We start from the raw sequence: 20222 nt of genomic DNA on the forward strand, positions 1-20222 counted from the left end.
TCCTACTCGCCGGCGCCACAATGTGTAGGCTAGGACACACAATTCAATCCATCAATCAACCGATTTATTTACTGCTTATTAGACTTTAATTGTACAAAAATAATTAGAAAATTTGTGTACTAAACTGTACTAAAGTGGGACTATTTGAAGTATATTTAATTCAGCAATTATAGTACAGCATGTGTTTGTAACTCGTGTTTGACATACACTTGTACAAGTAAAATTAAAGCACATTTAGTCAATAATCAGTGCACTTGGAGAATATAAAAATGAGATATATATAATACAGTATATTTACTTTAGAGTAAAAATGTACTTCCAATTTATGTCTTACTAGACCTGATTCTTTGTAGTGAAGAGCGATATATTTATCAGCCAAGTACTGATCTCTGTATTTCAGGGGTTTTTTTTGTGTAGGAAACATCAACAACAGAGGTCCTGTTTATATGCTTAGACAAGTCAATATTTATACCAGCTTGTTGTTGAGGTAAATGATTTTATCACTAAATCATTAAATAAACTGTTTAGCTTTATTATGAGTTCTAGTCATTTAAAAATACACTTTCTTGCAATTGCCGGATTGCATCATGCTTTCTCTCCACCAATGCCGATCCCTGCTCTGATTGAGGAGAACGAAGCTAATCCATGCCCCCTCCGGCACATGTGATGCCATATGCATCTTATCACCTACACTTTGATGAGTGGAGTGCAGCTCAGCGTTGTGTACGGAGACATCCTGAGAGCACTCTTTTGTCATCTCTGTGCAGGCGCCATCAATCAGCCAGCAGAGGTCGTAATTGCACCAGTCATGAGAGAGAGAGAGACCCCATTTGGCTAAGTCCCACCCATCTAAAAAACAGGCCAATCGTTGTTCATGTGGCCGCTTAGCCTTAGCCGGCAGGCAGAGCTAAGATTCAATATGATGTATTCGAGATACCAGCTCTGGTTCCAGCATGTGTTTTTACCACTGCGCCACCTTAGCAGCCACTTAAAAATACACCTGAAATGTACATTTGAACTGGTTTATTAGATTAAACACAAGGAGACACCTGGTTAGCATTTGTCTAATGCAGTTTAATCAGGTTACTATTTAAACGTAGTGAATTCTTTGCAAGTATAATTACAGCATCATGTAAAATGCATTAATTACACGTGAAGTAAAAACCTGTTTTATTTATTAATGGTTCATCTGTCAGAATGTTTCTATCATCAGTAATGATAATAATAATAATGATATTTATAATATTAATAATATAATCCAGTAAATAACTGAGGTGTGTAAAAGAGTGAATATGTTCTGTTGCTATATTGAAAGTAAAAGTGCTGAGGTTATTTCCTCTTTATCTCACTCTATACTCACTCAGTACCGTGTCTTTGCTCCTCTTCACTTTTAGCTTTGAAAATCATTTGATCTGCTCTGTGTTTATTGTGATGTTTGTAATTGATTGTGTTACAAGAGCAGCTTGTGTTTTTCTTCTTCAGGATTGAACAAGGATTTCTGCTGCTCCTCGAGTCCACGTTCCTGTACAACCCAAAATCATCTCCACAAACACATGAAGACCACCCACAGTGTCAAATATGAGACCCTGGTGAAGATTAAGACTGAACATGAGGATCTGACGCCCACCAGAAGCTCCAGTGATCAGCAGACGTCCTCTGGTGCTGTCAGCATTAACAGCTCTCTCACCAGAGAACAGAACAGAAGGAACGTCTGCTCACAGTGTGGGAAGAGCTTTAGTTCTCCCAGTGCTCTTAAACTACACCAGCGCATTCACACTGGAGAGAAACCGTATCAGTGCTTACAGTGTGGAAAGAGCTTTAGTTCTCCCACTGCTCTTAAAATACACCAGCGCATTCACACTGGAGAGAAACCGTATCACTGCGCACAGTGTGGGAAGAGTTTTAGTCAGCAGGGTGCTCTTAAAATACACCAGCGCATTCACACAGGAAAGAAACCTTATCAGTGCTCACAATGTGGGAAGAGCTTTATTGCTACAAGTACTTTTAAAAAACACCAGCGTATTCACACTGGAGAGAAACCATATATGTGCTCACAGTGTGGGCAGAATTTTAGTCAACAGAGTACTCTTAAAAAACAAATGCATTCACACTGGAGAGAAACCGTATCAGTGCTCACAGTGTGGGAAGAGCTTTTTTTGCTTCAAGTACTCTTAAAAAACACCAGCGCATTCACACTCGGGAGAAACCGTATCAGTGCTCACAGTGTGGGAAAAGTTTTATTCAACAGAGTGATCTCCAAAGACACCAGCGCATTCACACTGGAGAGAAACCGTATCAGTGCTCACAGTGTGGGAAGAGTTTTGCTCAACAAAGTGATCTCCAAAGACACCAGCGCATTCACACTGGAGAGAAACCATATCAGTGCTCACAGTGTGGGAAGAGACACCAGCGCATTCACACTGGAGAGAAACCGTATCAGTGCTCACAATGTGGGAAGAGTTCCAATCGACAGAGCACTTTCTTAGAACACCAGCGTATTCACACTGTAGAGAAACCGTATCAGTGCTCACAGTGTGGGAGAAGTTTTAATCAACAGAGTACTCTTAATATACACCAGCGCATTCACACTGGAGAAAAACTGTAGTATCCGTGCTCACAGTGTGGGAAGAGTTTTAATGAACACCAGCACACCGACATGTGAATAGAACACATAAGAAGGTTATAGTAGTTGCTGTAACAGTGAAAGTGAAGCCTGTTTACAGTCAGAGATTTGAAGCTCACACCCATTTAAACAGTTTCTCTCGGGATTAATAAAGTTGTAGCTATCTCTGTCTATCTGGTTGTTTAGTATGTCTCATTTTATTCCTTCTGCAGCTCCTCAAAATACTCTTTTTACCTTCTCAGTAGACTCCCCTGTTTCGTCAGCACATTTCCATCTGTATCCTGTATCATTTTAACTTGTCGTATATTTATTTACCATCTGTTCCTCTGTCTGGCCAATCGTACAAGTTCACAATTACAAATTCTACAATATAAAGTTGACAGTTTCTTGAATGGTTCTATTGGATTTCCCCATCCTGTCTCATTAAACCGCAAAAATAAAATCAGTCTTTAAACCTTTAACATTGGTAAACATGCTTTTTTCCCCCCGCACTTTTATTCACACATGATTCACGTTCAAAGAAATAAATCGCATTTGTAAATACTTTAATATGTTGACAAGTGAAATGAACCATGTGAGCTATGCACACAATCACTCTAAAACATTTCCCGAACAACTGCATTTTACTTTCTGTATTAAAGAGGACAAGATAGTGTTTACTTTTACTGAGGAGCAGAGACTAATGGTACCATCTCAAATTATATCCACCGCCGTGTAGTGCACTATGTTGGACATGATATAATAGAATTTTCACAAAAATAGTCCCTAAAACGGCTGATTTAAAGCTCCTGGTATCCAACAGTAGCTTAGATAACTACTTATTAATCATTCAGTGACTATTAAAAGAAATGTTTTGTACTGTTAGGAAGTACCCCAGGGCTCTAGACTAACTTTTTGTACTGGTTGCACTGGTGCGCCCAACTTTTTTTCTTAGGTGCACCAGCACAAAAGTTAGGTGCACCCAAATTTTCAAACGCATCAGTTTTACAGGTTCACTTTTTTTTTTAAATCACTGTCCATGTAGGCAATATTGACTTGTAAATGATTAACTAACAATCTGGTCAACATGGCCTGGTCTGATGATCTGTTTGCTGCTGCCTGCCGCTGAAAGGCAGTGGGGAGAGGGGGACACTTGGGCAGTGCATTTATCGTGGCATGTAATGTGATTTATAGATGCATTGTGCTTTTTCAACCTTTCAATTCAAAATGTATTAGAACCAGTCACAAATACACTATTGCCGGCCATGGTCTTCCCACTCTTTACAGTTAATTATAGTATTATAGTCTAATTATAGTACACTTATAAAAACTATAAAAATAATAATAGAGTAAATGTGTATGTGTGTATATTTATTTGTGTAGGTATATATTTAAAATTATATGTATGTATTTGTGGGTGGGTGGGGGGCTCTAGAGTGTTAGAGTGTAATCTTAAATGCAGTGCATTATACACTGCTCAAAAAAATAAAGGGAACACTAAAATAACACATCCTAGATCTCAATTAATGAAATATTCCAGTTGAAAATCTTTATTCATCACATAGTGGAATGCGTTGAGAACAAAACAACATAAAAATGATCAATGTAAATCAAAATTATTATCCCATGGAGGTCTGGATTTGGAATCATACTCAAAATCAAAGTGGAAAATCCAATTACAGGCTGATCCAACTTCAGTGGAAATTCCTCAAGACAAGTTAAAATGAGGCTCAGTAGTGTGTGCGGCAGTAGTGTGTAACAAACACAGAGAAACGCAAGCCATAGCCTAGTGGTTAAGTTACTGGACTAGTAACCAGAAGGTCGCTGGTTCAAGCCCCACCACTGCCAGGTTGCAGCTGTTGGGCCCTTGAGCCAGGCCCTTAACCCTCAATTGCTCAGACTGCATACTGTAACTGTAATGTAAGTCGCTTTGGATAAAAGCGCCTGCTAAATGCTGAAAATGTAAAATATAACAAAGGTTGTAGAAGTTTCCTTCATTACTGTACCCATGCTGTAGTACATTTTATAATTAATTACTGTACCCATGCTGTAGTACATTTTATAATTCATTACTGTACCCATGCTGTGGTACATTTTATAACTCATTACTGTACCCATACTGTGGTACATTTTATAACTCATTACTGTACCCATGCTGTGGTACATTTTATAATTCATTACTGTACCCATGCTGTAGAACATTTTATAACTCATTACTGTACCCATGCTGTGGTACATTTTATAACTCATTACTGTACCCATGCTGTGGTAAATTTTATAACTCATTACTGTACCCATGCTGTGGTACATTTTATAACTCATTACTGTACCCATGCTGTAGAACATTTTATAACTCATTACTGTACCCATGCTGTGGTACATTTTGTAATTCATTACTGTACCCATGCTGTGGTAAATTTTATAACTCATTACTGTACCCATGCTGTGGTACATTTTATAACTCATTACTGTACCCATGCTGTAGAACATTTTATAATTCATTACTGTACCCATGCTGTAGTACATTTTATAACTCATTACTGTACCCATGCTGTGGTACATTTTATAATTCATTACTGTACCCATGCTGTGGTACATTTTATAACTCATTACTGTACCCATGCTGTGGTTCATTTTATAACTCATTACTGTACCCATGCTGTGGAACATTTTATAACTCATTACTGTACCCATGCTGTGGTACATTTTATAACTCATTACTGTACCCATGCTGTGGTACATTTTATAACTCATTACTGTACCCATGCTGTGGTACATTTTATAATTCATTACTGTACCCATGCTGTGGTACATTTTATAACTCATTACTGTACCCATGCTGTGGTTCATTTTATAACTCATTGCTGTACCCATGCTGTAGAACATTTTATAACTCATTACTGTACCCATGCTGTGGTACATTTTATAACTCATTACTGTACCCATGCTGTAGAACATTTTATAACTCATTACTGTACCCATGCTGTGGTACATTTTATAATTCATTACTGTACCCATGCTGTGGTACATTTTATAATCCATTACTGTACCCATGCTGTAGTACATTTCATAATTCATTACCGTACCCATGCTGTAGTACATTTCATAATTCATTACCGTACCCATGCTGTAGTACATTTTATAACTCATTACTGTACCCATGCTGTAGTACATTTTATAATCCATTACTGTACCCATGCTGTGGTACATTTTATAATTCATTACTGTACCCATGCTGTGGTACATTTTATAACTCATTACTGTACCCATGTTGTAGTACATTTTATAACTCATTACTGTACCCATGCTGTGGTACATTTTATAATTCATTACTGTACCCATGCTGTGGTACATTTTATAACTCATTACTGTACCCATGCTGTAGAACATTTTATAACTCATTACTGTACCCATGCTGTGGTACATTTTATAACTCATTACTGTACCCATGCTGTAGAACATTTTATAACTCATTACTGTACCCATGCTGTGGTTCATTTTATAACTCATTACTGTACCCATGCTGTAGAACATTTTATAACTCATTACTGTACCCATGCTGTAGTACATTTTATAATTCATTACTGTACCAATGCTGTAGTACATTTTATAACTCATTACTGTACCCATGCTGTAGTACATTTTATAACTCATTACTGTACCCATGCTGTAGAACATTTTATAACTCATTACTGTACCCATGCTGTAGTACATTTTATAATTCATTACTGTACACATGCTGTAGTACATTTTATAACTCATTACTGTACCCATGCTGTAGTACATTTTATAATTCATTACTGTACCAATGCTGTAGTACATTTTATAACTCATTACTGTACCCATGCTGTGGTACATTTTATAATTCATTACTGTACCAATGCTGTAGTACATTTTATAACTCATTACTGTACCCATGCTGTAGTACATTTTATAATTCATTACTGTACCAATGCTGTAGTACATTTTATAACTCATTACTGTACCCATGCTGTAGAACATTTTATAACTCATTACTGTACACATGCTGTAGAACATTTTATAATTCATTACTGTACCCATGCTGTGGTACATTTTATAACTCATTACTGTACCCATGCTGTAGAACATTTTATAACTCATTACTGTACCCATGCTGTAGTACATTTTATAATTCATTACTGTACCCATGCTGTGGTACATTTTATAACTCATTACTGTACCCATGCTGTAGAACATTTTATAACTCATTACTGTACCCATGCTGTGGTACATTTTATAATTCATTACTGTACCCATGCTGTAGAACATTTTATAATTCATTACTGTACCCATGCTGTAGTACATTTTATAACTCATTACTGTACCCATGCTGTAGTACATTTTATAACTCATTACTGTACCCATGCTGTAGTACATTTTATAATTCATTACTGTACCAATGCTGTAGTACATTTTATGATTTGTATTACAGGTACAGATTTGTTTTTTTTTTACAGGTACAGATTTATTTTACAGGTACAGATTAGTTTTTTTACAGGTACAGATTTATTTTACAGGTACAGATTTGTTTTTTTACAGGTACAGATTTATTTTACAGGTACAAATTTGTTTTTTTTTACAGGTACAGATTTATTTTACAGGTACAGATTTGTTTTTTTACAGGTACAGATTTATTTTACAGGTACAGATACTGTTTTACACCCACAGAAACTGCTCTGCTGTACAACTGTGACTCTGTTTAGATGTTACTGGAATGAAAGACTGAATGAATGTGGTGCTGATTTTACACTGTCGTCCAGTAGGGGTGAGAATAAACCTAAACGTTGTAGATCAATCAGTGTTGCCAACTTAGCAACTTTGTCGCTATATTTCAGATGCCATTAGCAACTTTTCTGTTGTTATTGGAGACCTGGACGTGAAAGCACACATCGTTCTGCAGTTACTGTCCTCAGCGAGATAAAACCTGGTCCGGGAGTACCTCCCTGAAATGAGTTGAAAAGTTGAAGTGTATGTAATGCCGTTATTATGTGACTTTTTTTTGTTTTCTATTTCAGAACTATGCAAGGTGCTCAAATAAGCTGTACATGATTGTGTACAGTTGAATAACAATTGATTATCTAATGCTATGTGTTAATGTTTCATTTAACCAGGTTTATACATGTGTTCAGGGATTTTAGAGCATTTTTCATACATCTAGGAAAGCCAAAGATTTTTAAATAACTATCAGCGACCTTAACATTACGACAACACAAAATGTATTTGGTTATTTCTCAGTTTTTTAGCAGTTCAGCTGGTACAGTAAAGTTTGTGTCTAATAAAGTTCATTACTGAGTGAATATGTTGAGCATTTATTACAGTATCTTGTACTGAGCTGTTTGTATTAGTAAAACTATTTTGTTGCTTTTCTCTTGTCAGTTCGGTTCTAATTATTTGTTCTTTATTCCATGTTTTTTGTAGCTATAGAGAAGATCTGTGTGATCTATAGATTTCTCACTGGGATCTTACCCAACAGGGTTTAATAAACCACAGAGGCAAAACCTTAGAAGATTTTCCTCATAGAGGGTCAGTATATTATTTACTACTGAATGTTTTATATACTGGCTCATATTAAACTACATTTAATAACACGTGTGAGATAAATGTCTGAGATACAGATGAATGGATCTATTGAGATTTACTCTCTATAGTTTATAATAATATATAAATCTATCAACATGTGTTAACTGTTATGCAAATTGGGCGATGACGTCACTTAGCTGCTTCTAGGACAGCCAATAGCTGCTTTCCTTACTGAGAAGCTGCAACACTGAGATCAACCAGCTCAGTTCAAACAAGAAGAAGAAGAAGTGAACGCGCTCGTACTGAAGTGAGTCTGTAAGTATTTTTATTATTCATTTATTACACTTTATTTTTATTTTAACTACATTCTAATTCATAATAAAATGAAGGTTCCTAATAAAATAGCACTGAGGACAGGCACGTGCACAGAAATTTTTGGGGGCAGGTGCTCAAGCCAAAAAGAAGGGGCACCCTTCGCCAAAATTATTAATAATAATAAAAAAAAACAGTAGAATATTTAACTTATATATTTATTTTGTTAACACAATCAATACACATCTAATCAAATAACTCAAATTATCAAATTGCATAAATAAATGAAAAACAGGCAAAAACAGGCCATATTGTGCACGCTTTTTAATAACCAAACATCTCATACTGATACATCTTCCTCATTTGCTTTACTGGTAGATTACCTAATCCAGGACAAAAGAGAGCTGCTACCCTGAGCTGTAGTTCCTTTTCTTTCTGCTTTTGTAACATTTCTTTACTTGGCATTATGCTGCAAAATTTGTAAATGAGATAAATCAATGTTGTGCATAATAATCAAGAGTGACTTACTGAATCTCCATAAAGGGGAGAACACAGTATACATCATTTTACTGTTTTCCTGACAGAGTTGAAGCATTACACTAATAATACACCATTACTAGTATCAATTTACCTCTCCAGACGGTCATGTAGCTCAACTTAAGACCTACCTTTGATTTCAAATCAGAAACCCACTTTGGGTAGTTAATGTTAACAATGGGCCTATTATTATGCCAATAAAATCAAATAAACAGCCTTCTACATATATTAGTTTGTTATGTTAATTATTCCTCATTTGTAAACCTCAACTGTTAAATAATAAATGCTTGTATGAAAATAACTCCTTGACTTAAGGTGACTTTTCCTACACAGCGTTTTGGCCAGGATGTTGTAATAATAAAATATTGTATGTTTGTAACTATTTTCAACACTTTACTGTAAGAGCTATTTGACTTGAAATAAAAGCTCATAACCATCAATATAAAATCAATAACTCATTACTGTACCCATGCTGTGGTACATTTTATAATTCATTACTGTACCCATGCTGTGGTACATTTTATACAGTGCCTTGCAAAAGTATTCAGCCCCCTTGAACTTTTCAACCTTTTGCCACATTTCAGGCTTCAAACATAACGATATGAAATTGTAATTTTTTGTGAAGAATCAACAACAAGTGGGACACAATCGTGAAGTGGAACGAAATTTATTGGATATTTTAAACTTTTTTAAGAAATAAAAAACTGAAAAGTGGGGCGTGCAATATTATTCAGCCCCCTTGCGTTAATACTTTGTAGCGCCACCTTTTGCTGCGATTACAGCTGCAAGTCGCTTGGGGTATGTCTCTATTAGTTTTGCACATCAAGATACTGAAATTTTTGCCCATTCTTCCTTGCAAAACAGCTCGAGCTCAGTGAGGTTGGATGGAGAGCGTTTGTGAACAGCAGTTTTCAGCTCTTTCCACAGATTCTCGATGGGATTCAGGTCTGGACTTTGACTTGGCCATTTACACCTGGATAAGTTTATTTGTGAACCATTCCATTGTAGATTTTGCTTTATGTTTTGGATCATTGTCTTGTTGGAAGATAAATCACCGTCCCAGTCTCAGGTCTTTTGCAGACTGCAACAGGTTTTCTTCCAGAATGGTCCTGTATTTGGCTCCATCCATCTTCCCATCAATTTTAACCATCTTCCCTGTCCCTGCTGAAGAAAAGCAGGCCCAAACCATGATGCTGCCACCACCATGTTTGACAGTGGGGATGGTGTGTTCAGGGTGATGAGCTGTGTTGCTTTTATGCCAAACATAACGTTTTGCGTTGTGGCCAAAAAGTTTGATTTTGGTTTCATCTGACCAGAGCACCTTCTTCCACATGCTTGGTGTGTCTCCCAGGTGACTTTTTATAGATATCTTTGAGAAATGGCTTTCTTCTTGCCACTCTTCCATAAAGGCCAGATTTGTGCAGTGTACGACTGATTGTTGTCCTATGGACAGATTCTCCCACCTCAGCTGTAGATCTCTGCAGTTCATTCAGAGTGATCATGGGCCTCTTGGCTGCATCTCTGATCAGTCTTCTCCTTGTTTGAGCTGAAAGTTTAGAGGGACGGCCGGGTCTTGGTAGATTTGCAGTGGTCTGATACTCCCTTCATTTCAATATGATCACTTGCACAGTGCTCCTTGAGATGTTTAAAGCTTGGGAAATCTTTTTGTATCCAAATTCGGCTTTAAACTTCTCCACAACAGTATCTCGGACCTGCCTGGTGTGTTCCTTGGTCTTCATGATGCTCTCTGCGCTTTAAACAGAACTCTGAGACTATCACAGAGCAGGTGCATTTATACGGAGACTTGATTACACACAGGTGGATTCTATTTATCACCATCAGTCATTTAGGTCAACATTGGATCATTCAGAGATCCTCACTGAACTTCTGGAGTGAGTTTGCTGCACTGAAAGTAAAGGGGCTGAATAATATTGCACGCCCCACTTTTCAGGTTTTTATTTCTAAAAAAAGTTTAAAATATCCAATAAATTTCGTTCCACTTCACAATTGTGTCGCACTTGTTATTGATTCTTCACAAAAAATTACAATTTCATATCTTTATGTTTAAAGCCTGAAATGTGGCAAAAGGTTGAAAAGTTCAAGGGGGCTGAATACTTTTGCAAGGCACTGTAACTCATTACTGTACCCATGCTGTGGTACATTTTATAACTCATTACTGTACCCATGCTGTAGAACATTTTATAACTCATTACTGTACCCATGCTGTGGTACATTTTATAACTCATTACTGTACCCATGCTGTGGTACATTTTATAATTCATTACTGTACCCATGCTGTGGTACATTTTATAACTCATTACTGTACCCATGCTGTAGAACATTTTATAACTCATTACTGTACCCATGATGTGGTACATTTTATAACTCATTACTGTACCCATGCTGTGGTACATTTTATAACTCATTACTGTACCCATGCTGTGGTACATTTTATAATTCATTACTGTACCCATGCTGTAGTACATTTTATAACTCATTACTGTACCCATGCTGTGGTACATTTTATAACTCATTACTGTACCCATGCTGTGGTACATTTTATAATTCATTACTGTACCCATGCTGTGGTACATTTTATAATTCATTACTGTACCCATGCTGTAGAACATTTTATAACTCATTACTGTACCCATGCTGTGGTACATTTTATAATTCATTACTGTACCCATGCTGTGGTACATTTTATAACTCATTACTGTACCCATGCTGTAGAACATTTTATAACTCATTACTGTACCCATGCTGTGGTTCATTTTATAACTCATTACTGTACCCATGCTGTAGGACATTTTATAATTCATTACTGTACCAATGCTGTAGTACATTTTATAACTCATTACTGTACCCATGCTGTAGTACATTTTATAATTCATTACTGTACCCATGCTGTAGAACATTTTATAACTCATTACTGTACCCATGCTGTGGTACATTTTATAATTCATTACTGTACCCATGCTGTGGTACATTTTATAACTCATTACTGTACCCATGCTGTAGAACATTTTATAACTCATTACTGTACCCATGCTGTAGAACATTTTATAACTCATTACTGTACCCATGCTGTAGGACATTTTATAATTCATTACTGTACCAATGCTGTAGTACATTTTATAACTCATTACTGTACCCATGCTGTAGTACATTTTATAACTCATTACTGTACCCATGCTGTGGTACATTTTATAACTCATTACTGTACCCATGCTGTAGTACATTTTATAACTCATTACTGTACCCATGCTGTAGTACATTTTATAACTCATTACTGTACCAATGCTGTAGTACCTCCCTGAAATGAGTTGAAAAGTTGAAGTGTATGTAATGCCGTTATTATGTGACTTTTTTTTGTTTTCTATTTCAGAACTATGCAAGGTGCTCAAATAAGCTGTACATGATTGTGTACAGTTGAATAACAATTGATTATCTAATGCTATGTGTTAATGTTTCATTTAACCAGGTTTATACATGTGTTCAGGGATTTTAGAGCATTTTTCATACATCTAGAAAAGCAAAACATTTTTAAATAACTATCAGTGACCTTAACATTACGACAACACAAAATGTATTTGGTTATTTTTCAGTTTTTTAGCAGTTCAGCTGGTACAGTAAAGTTTGTGTCTAATAAAGTTCATTACTGAGTGAATATGTTGAGCATTTATTACAGTATCTTGTACTGAGCTGTTTGTATAAGTAAAACTATTTTGTTGCTTTTCTCTTGTCAGTTCGGTTCTAATTATTTGTTCTTTATTCCATGTTTTTTGTAGCTATAGATAAGATCTGTGTGATCTATAGATTTCTCACTGGGATCTTATTTAACAGGGTTTAATAAATCACAGAGACAAAACCTTAGAAGATTTTCCTCATAGAGGGTCAGTATATTATTTACTACTGAATGTTTTATATACTGGCTCATATTAAACTACATTTAATAACACGTGTGAGATAAATGTCTGAGATACAGATGAATGGATCTATTGAGATTTGCTCTCTATAGTTTATAATAATAATATATAGATCTATCAGCGTGTGTTAACTGTTATGCAAATTGGGCGATGACGTCACTTAGCTGCTTCTAGGACAGCCAATAGCTGCTTTCCTTACTGAGAAGCTGCAACACTGAGATCAACCAGCTCAGTTCAAACAAGAAGAAGAAGAAGTGAACGCGCTCGTACTGAAGTGAGTCTGTAAGTATTTTTATTATTCATTTATTACACTTTATTTTTATTTTAACTACATTCTAATTCATAATAAAATGAAGGTTCCTAATAAAATAGCACTGAGGACAGGCACGTGCACAGAAATTTTTGGGGGCAGGTGCTCAAGCCAAAAAAAAGGGGCACCCTTCGCCAAAATTATTAATAATAATAAAAAAAATTATTATTTGAATGGATTTATTTATCTGTAATAAGTGCAGAGTAAATGTTTCCTACGTTTTTCTGTTAGTTTGATGACGCTCCCTAACGCGTTAGCTGAAGTTGGCGCTTGATCAGCGGTTTCATTTTAATCTTTCTTTAAATAAATACATTTAACCTTAAAATTATTAAAAGATAGTTTTTGTAGTATGTAGCCTACTTTAATCTGTGTAAGAATTTGTAAAATAAGTAGATGTTAGGTGTTTTTTCAACCATTTATATAGATCGGAATAGCGAATGTTAAACGAATGTTGAATATTAAACTTGACATTCTCCTGCAAAATGTTTGTGCTCAAGCTTTTTTTCCTTCAGGCTTTCACATTAAAATAAGTAAGATTTTAAATGAAACAAAACTAGTGAACTTGTCTAATTTGTGAAACAGTAAAACTTTCTTTAAATTCTCTGTCTGCTGCAGTTTGTCCCCCTTCATTAAACATGACAAACGTCAGTAAACAGCAGGACAAGGCTTTGTTTTTCATAACTCGTGAGTACAGAACATGTAGGCTATGTGTTATGCATGGATGCTGTTTGTATGAAACACTGTCAGTACCTGTTTGTAGTGTAGCAGCGGTTTGGCCTGGTGCTCAGCACTGCATGAGGAGGAGGAGGAGGAGGGAGGGGCAGAATTCTCACAAGAACTCAAATAAATGCCCCTCAGATATCAAAACACTTTTGGGGGGAATTGATGACAGAGAGGGTGATTTTTTATTTTAAAATATTAATGAATGTAGAAAAAAATTGGGCTCCAGCAGAAAGGGCACTTTTCTCATCCAGGGCAAAAGGGCAAGTGCTTGAGCACCACTAGGGGTCTATCTGTGCACGTGCCTGAATTGAACGCACATCATGTCGTAGTTACAACCTCCAAACTCGTAAGTAGGAACTTCTGAGGAGGACTTGGAGGCAGCAGAAGAACATGACAGCTCGGGGTTTGTAGCTTTATTGGCATGACTGTAAAAAAACAAAGTTGCCAAAGCATTACAACGATGATAACAGAATTACAAAAGAAGCAAAAGATGACCATAAACAATAACAGTGAATCAAGATATAGTATAAATAAAAATAATAATAAACAATACAAAAATAAATAAATAAATAAACATTTTTATGAAATTAAAAATGAAATAAAATAATAAACAATAAAAATATTTTAGCAAATTTACAGGAAGACATACAGACAATATATTACTGTATTTTATAAACAAATGTATATAAACAGAACTGTTACCTACTCTAACTCTCTTTCTCTGCGGCTCTGGACGGAACGATATTTTCGCATCTGATTGGTTGAAAAGCTGCTGTACAGTTGCACAGCTGGATTGTGATTGGTTGTGGGGTCATGTGGGCGGGGCGGTAGAGCTGCTGTCTGTCAGGAAGCGCTTCCTCTCAGTTCAAACCAGAGCGGTAGAGAGAACAGAGTGGCGACACTCCCATAGGGAACCGTTGGAAAGGGGGCGGGACATATTTTCTGTGCAGCTTCCGGGTTGTGGAGCTCTGTATAGTTCCAAACATCCCATAGAGCCCCATTCATTTCCACTACTTATCAAGCATTTTTAGCTGTTTGTTGCTTTGTTTTAAAAAAAATAATGAATTTGATGTCATTAATATACGTAATACTGTTATTATTTAGCATTTGCTCAGCACTAAATGTTACATGTTTATCTTAATTAATAGGTATAACTGAATTTAGCTTAGTCAGCTAAGCTAAATTATTGACACTAGAGTCTTTTCACCTAAAATTGATTAATTAAAAGTTGATTAATCAAGAGTCTTGTTACAGAAATGATAATAAAACATCAGAGCCATAATAAATCATTATACTTTTACTTTCATTCTTAAGTACATTTGAAGGTAAATTTAGTTTAGTACTTTAGTGGAGGTAAAGAGTATTTTTACTTTTACTACTACTTTTACTGGAGTAATATGTTACCTTGGATATCTCTACTTCAACTCAACTACATGGTTTGTGTACCTTGTCCACCACTTACATTAGACAAAATGAACTAGTGCATATTAATTATGAATTAATTCATGTATTACATGTAGGAATAAATTATTACTTACTCATGAAATAAGACATGAATTAATGCTATTTCATGTACCTGCACTATAATGTTAAAGGTATTGGTACGGTAGTGTGTTTATGAATCTGTTCATTCAGTGCAGGTAAACCTTATGAATCCAGCCACATGGCTTAGTGTTTAACCAAAATGATTATTATTATGAATCCTCAGGAAAGTGAAGGGAGATTATAGTTTATGTAAAAAACAAAACATAAAAAACTGTCTAATCTCTGTACTGTATATTGTCTCTACTACTTAATGATATCGCATTATGTAATGTATGCTAATATAATGTACTGTGTGTTAACAAGAACGACCTATTAAGTCATTATAAACATCAATCTTCCACTTCATATACCAAATTGATATTAAAGCAGATGCAGTAAATGTAAACGCAGTTGAAAATACCCAGAAATTGTACAAATGTTTATTATTTAGCGTTTAATATTTCACTCACTGCTGCCTGTCCCATATGAGAACATGACAGCGCCGGGTTTGTTTGGAACTATTGGAGGGTTACATGAACCACGTGACCGCGTAGCGGCGAGATCAAGGAGTGTCGCAACTCTCTCTATCTACGGCTCTGGTTCAAACAAGAAGAAGAAGAAGTGAACGCGCTCGTACTGAAGTGAATCTGTAAGTATTTTCATTATTCATTTATTACACTTTATTTTTATTTTAACTACATTCTAATTCATAATAAAACGAAGGTTCATAATTAAATACCGCTGAGGATTTGAGGAATTTGGCTAAAGCTAACTGTCAGCACATGATTCACACATGATTTATCTGAGCCGATACAGCGAACCGAATCAAGTAATTGGAACCGATTCATTATTTACATTAAGTTTTGTAGAAAAGCATAAAGTTCTTATAGTTTTATAGAAACACTGATCTGTTTTAGCATTGTTAACTGTTGTGTTTCCAGTGTCTGTACAGTTTCTGTTTCTATGATCGTCACATTTTCAGATCCATAAATAAAAACAGACAGCAATTATATGTAAATACTTTGTGAGCTGTTGAAATGTGTAAATATGTGCTGCTCTGTCTGTCTATCCATCCATCTATCCATCCATTCATCCATGTGTGTGTGTCTTTATGTTAGATCTTTAATAATGCAGTCAGCAGAAGTGGGACACATCGCCCCCATGGATATAAAAGATGAAGGATCTGAAGATGAAGATTTCTGCTGTAAGTACATATGGAACAATTTAGCACTTTTCCACCAGACAGTGTAGTACAGAACAGGATGGTCAGTACTGGGGTCAGTAATTAGTGGATAGTGGATCAGAATCTGTCCTGTATGGTTCTGTCCTGTGGAGAAGTGCTGCTTCACTCCAGTCTGGACTCAAGTTTTTAATGGAACTAAGATTTATTATATCATTAAAACAACAACAACAACACGCCTCCCTACACTAGTCCCAGTTGTTGAGCTTTCTTCACATGTTGATGTGATTTCAGGTGAAGTATCATTAATCCCTCTGGAACTCATCACCTCTGATAGACACCTCTCCTCAGTGTACCAATCACTTGGAGGTGTCCTGCCTCAGAAGAAGGAGGAACCTGAAGATGAAGATGATCTCAGTAAGAATGTTTCAAATCTTGAGCAATGAAAGCTGTTTTATTTATTAATGGTTCATCTGTCAGAATGTTTCTATCATCAGTAATGATAATAATAATAATGATATTTATAATATTAATAATATAATCCAGTAAATAACTGAGGTGTGTAAAAGAGTGAATATGTTCTGTTGCTATATTGAAAGTAAAAGTGCTGAGGTTATTTCCTCTTTATCTCACTCTATACTCACTCAGTACCGTGTCTTTGCTCCTCTTCACTTTTAGCTTTGAAAATCATTTGATCTGCTCTGTGTTTATTGTGATGTTTGTAATTGATGGTGTTACAAGAGCAGCTTGTATTTTTCTTCTTCAGGATTGAACAAGGATTTCTGCTGCTCCTCGAGTCCACGTTCCTGTACAACCCAAAATCATCTCCACAAACACATCAAGACCCCCCACAGTGTCAAATATGAGACCCTGGTGAAGATTAAGACTGAACATGAGGATCTGACGCCCACCAGAAGCTCCAGTGATCAGCAGACGTCCTCTGGTGCTGTCAGCATTAACAGCCCTCTCACCAGAGAACAGAACAGAAGGAACGTCTGCTCACAGTGTGGGAAGAGCTTTAGTTCTCTTAGTGCTCTTAAACTACACCAGCGCATTCACACTGGAGAGAAACCATATCAGTGCTCACAGTGTGGGAAGAGCTTTAGTTATCCCAGTGCTCTTAAAAAACACCAGCGCATTCACACTGGAGAGAAACCGTATCAGTGCTCACAGTGTGGGAAGAGCTTTAGTTATCCCAGTGCTCTTAAACTACACCAGCGCATTCACACTGGAGAGAAACCGTATCAGTGCTCACAGTGTGAAAAGAGTTTTAGTCAGCAGGGTGATCTTAAAAAACACCAGCACATTCACACTGGAGAGAAACCGTATCAGTGCTCACAGTGTGTGAAGAGTTTTAGTTCTCAGAGAGCTCTTAAAATGCACCAGCGCATTCACACTGGAGAGAAACCGTATCAGTGCTCACAGTGTGGGAAGAGCTTTAATCAACAGAGTCATCTCAAACGACACCAGCGCATTCACACTGGAGAGAAACCGTATCAGTGTTTACAGTGTGGGAGGAACTTTAGTTTTTCAAGTGCTTTTAAAACACACCAGCGCATTCACACTGGAGAGAAACCGTATCGGTGCTCACAGTGCGGGAAGCGCTTTAGTTCTCTGAGTGTTCTTATAAAACACCAGCGCATTCACACCGGAGAGAAACCGTATCAGTGCTCACAGTGTGGGAAGAGTTTTAGTCAGCAGGGTGTTCTTAAAATACACCAGCGCATTCACACTGGAGAGAAACCGTATCAGTGCTCACAGTGTGGGAGAAGTTTTAATCGTCAGAGTCATCTCAAAGAACACCAGCGCATTCACACTGGAGAGAAACCATATCAGTGCTCACAGTGTGGGAAAAGTTTTAATCGTCAGAGTCATCTCAAACAACACCAGCGCATTCACACTGGAGAGAAATCGTGTCAGTGCTCACAGTGTGGGAAGAGTTTTAGTCATCAGAGTGCTCTCAAACTACACCAGCGCATTCACACTGGAGAGAAACTATATGAGTGCTCACAGTGTGGGAAGAGTTTTAATCATCAGAGTGCTCTTAAAATACACCAGCGCATTCACACTGGAGAGAAACCGTATCAGTGCTCACAGTGTGGGAAGAGTTTTAATCATCAGGGTGATCTCCAAAAACACCAGCGCATTCACACTGGAGAGAAACCGTATGAGTGCTCACAGTGTGGGAAGAGTTTTAATCTACAGGGTGATCTCAAAAAACACCAGCGCATTCACACTGGAGAGAAACCGTATGAGTGCTCACAGTGTGGGAAGAGTTTTAGTCACCGGGGTGATCTCAAAAGACACCTGCATATTCACACTGGAGAAAAACCGTATCAGTGCTCACAGTGTGGGAAAAGTTTTAATAATCAAAGTAATCTCAAAGTACACCAGCGCATTCACACTGGAGAGAAACCATAACAGTGCTCACAGTGTGGGAAGAGTTTTAATAATCAGAGTCATCTCAAAAGACACCAGCGCATTCACACTGGAGAAAAACCGTATTAGTGCTCACAGTGTGGGAAGAGTTTTAATAATCAGAGTCATCTAAAAAAACACCAGCGCATTCACACTGGAGAGAAATCGTATTAGTGCTCACAGTGTGGGAAGAGCTTTCATTATTTGAGTGCACTTAAAAAACACCAGTGCGTTCACACTGACCAGAAACTGTTTTAGTGTTAAGTTTGTGTTGTCAAAATACACACAAATCCAGCCAGTGCATGAACACTACACATTTGTATACATGAGAACAAATGTACTGATGTGTTTATATATTTATATACTAGAGAACTAACAAAGAAATACAGTATATGAACTGATATATATTCATTTATTATATTTACAGTTTACAGTGTTAATCATTTACATATTCTGCCTCAGGATCATAAAAGGCATTTCTGTAATGTTGATCAGACTTTTATTTTGTGTACCTACTAATTTTTACCCTATTTACTGATATAACACATGTGTGCACAGTTTTTAGTGTTAACGATGACTATAGTGTCTAGTTTAGAGTTTTGCAAAAAGGTTGAATCAGGTTTTGTGAAAAGAGTGAATCATTCAATAGACAAGTTTAAACTGTAACACCAGCACATTGACACATAAATGGAACACACGTGTTTTACAAGTTTTTGCTCAAAATATGGAAAGATTGACAGAAAATCACCAGCGTGTTCACACTGAAGAGAGAAACCACAGAGGATACCAAGTTATGAAGTGTTTGAGGTGTTCTTGTGTTTGTAACACTTTATTGTTGAGCTTGATGAAGGTTTTTTAAAGTAATATTTTGCTCGTGTGGTTCTTTCAGCTATTGATGAATGATGGTTCTTGATGCAGTTCTATCTGTGGGATCAGAGGTCACGGGTATTTAGTTTTATTACCTCATTACAAGTTGTGATTGTTATATAAAGAAGAAAAGTCTCTGCCACTTGCAGGAGCTTAGCCATGGGACAGCGCGTATCGCCCAGTATTTCTGGGTTAAGTTGATCTCCTGCCAGAGCTGAAGGTTCTCCCCAGCTGATGAGAGGTGGGTGATGATAGCTTAATCCAGGGTGTATAAACGCT

The 20222-nt window shown here is 36.7% G+C and overlaps 2 pseudogenes; one reads left to right on the forward strand and one right to left on the reverse strand.

Moving 5' to 3' along the window:
• LOC134334891 (uncharacterized) overlaps nucleotides 1-20222 on the reverse strand; it is a 759100-nt pseudogene that overhangs the window by 240506 nt on the left and 498372 nt on the right.
• LOC134300421 (uncharacterized) overlaps nucleotides 1495-20222 on the forward strand; it is a 331197-nt pseudogene continuing 312469 nt past the window's right edge.

The sequence above is a fragment of the Trichomycterus rosablanca genome, chromosome 2 (assembly GCF_030014385.1).
Source record: "Trichomycterus rosablanca isolate fTriRos1 chromosome 2, fTriRos1.hap1, whole genome shotgun sequence".
Classification (NCBI taxonomy): Eukaryota; Metazoa; Chordata; class Actinopteri; order Siluriformes; family Trichomycteridae; genus Trichomycterus; species Trichomycterus rosablanca.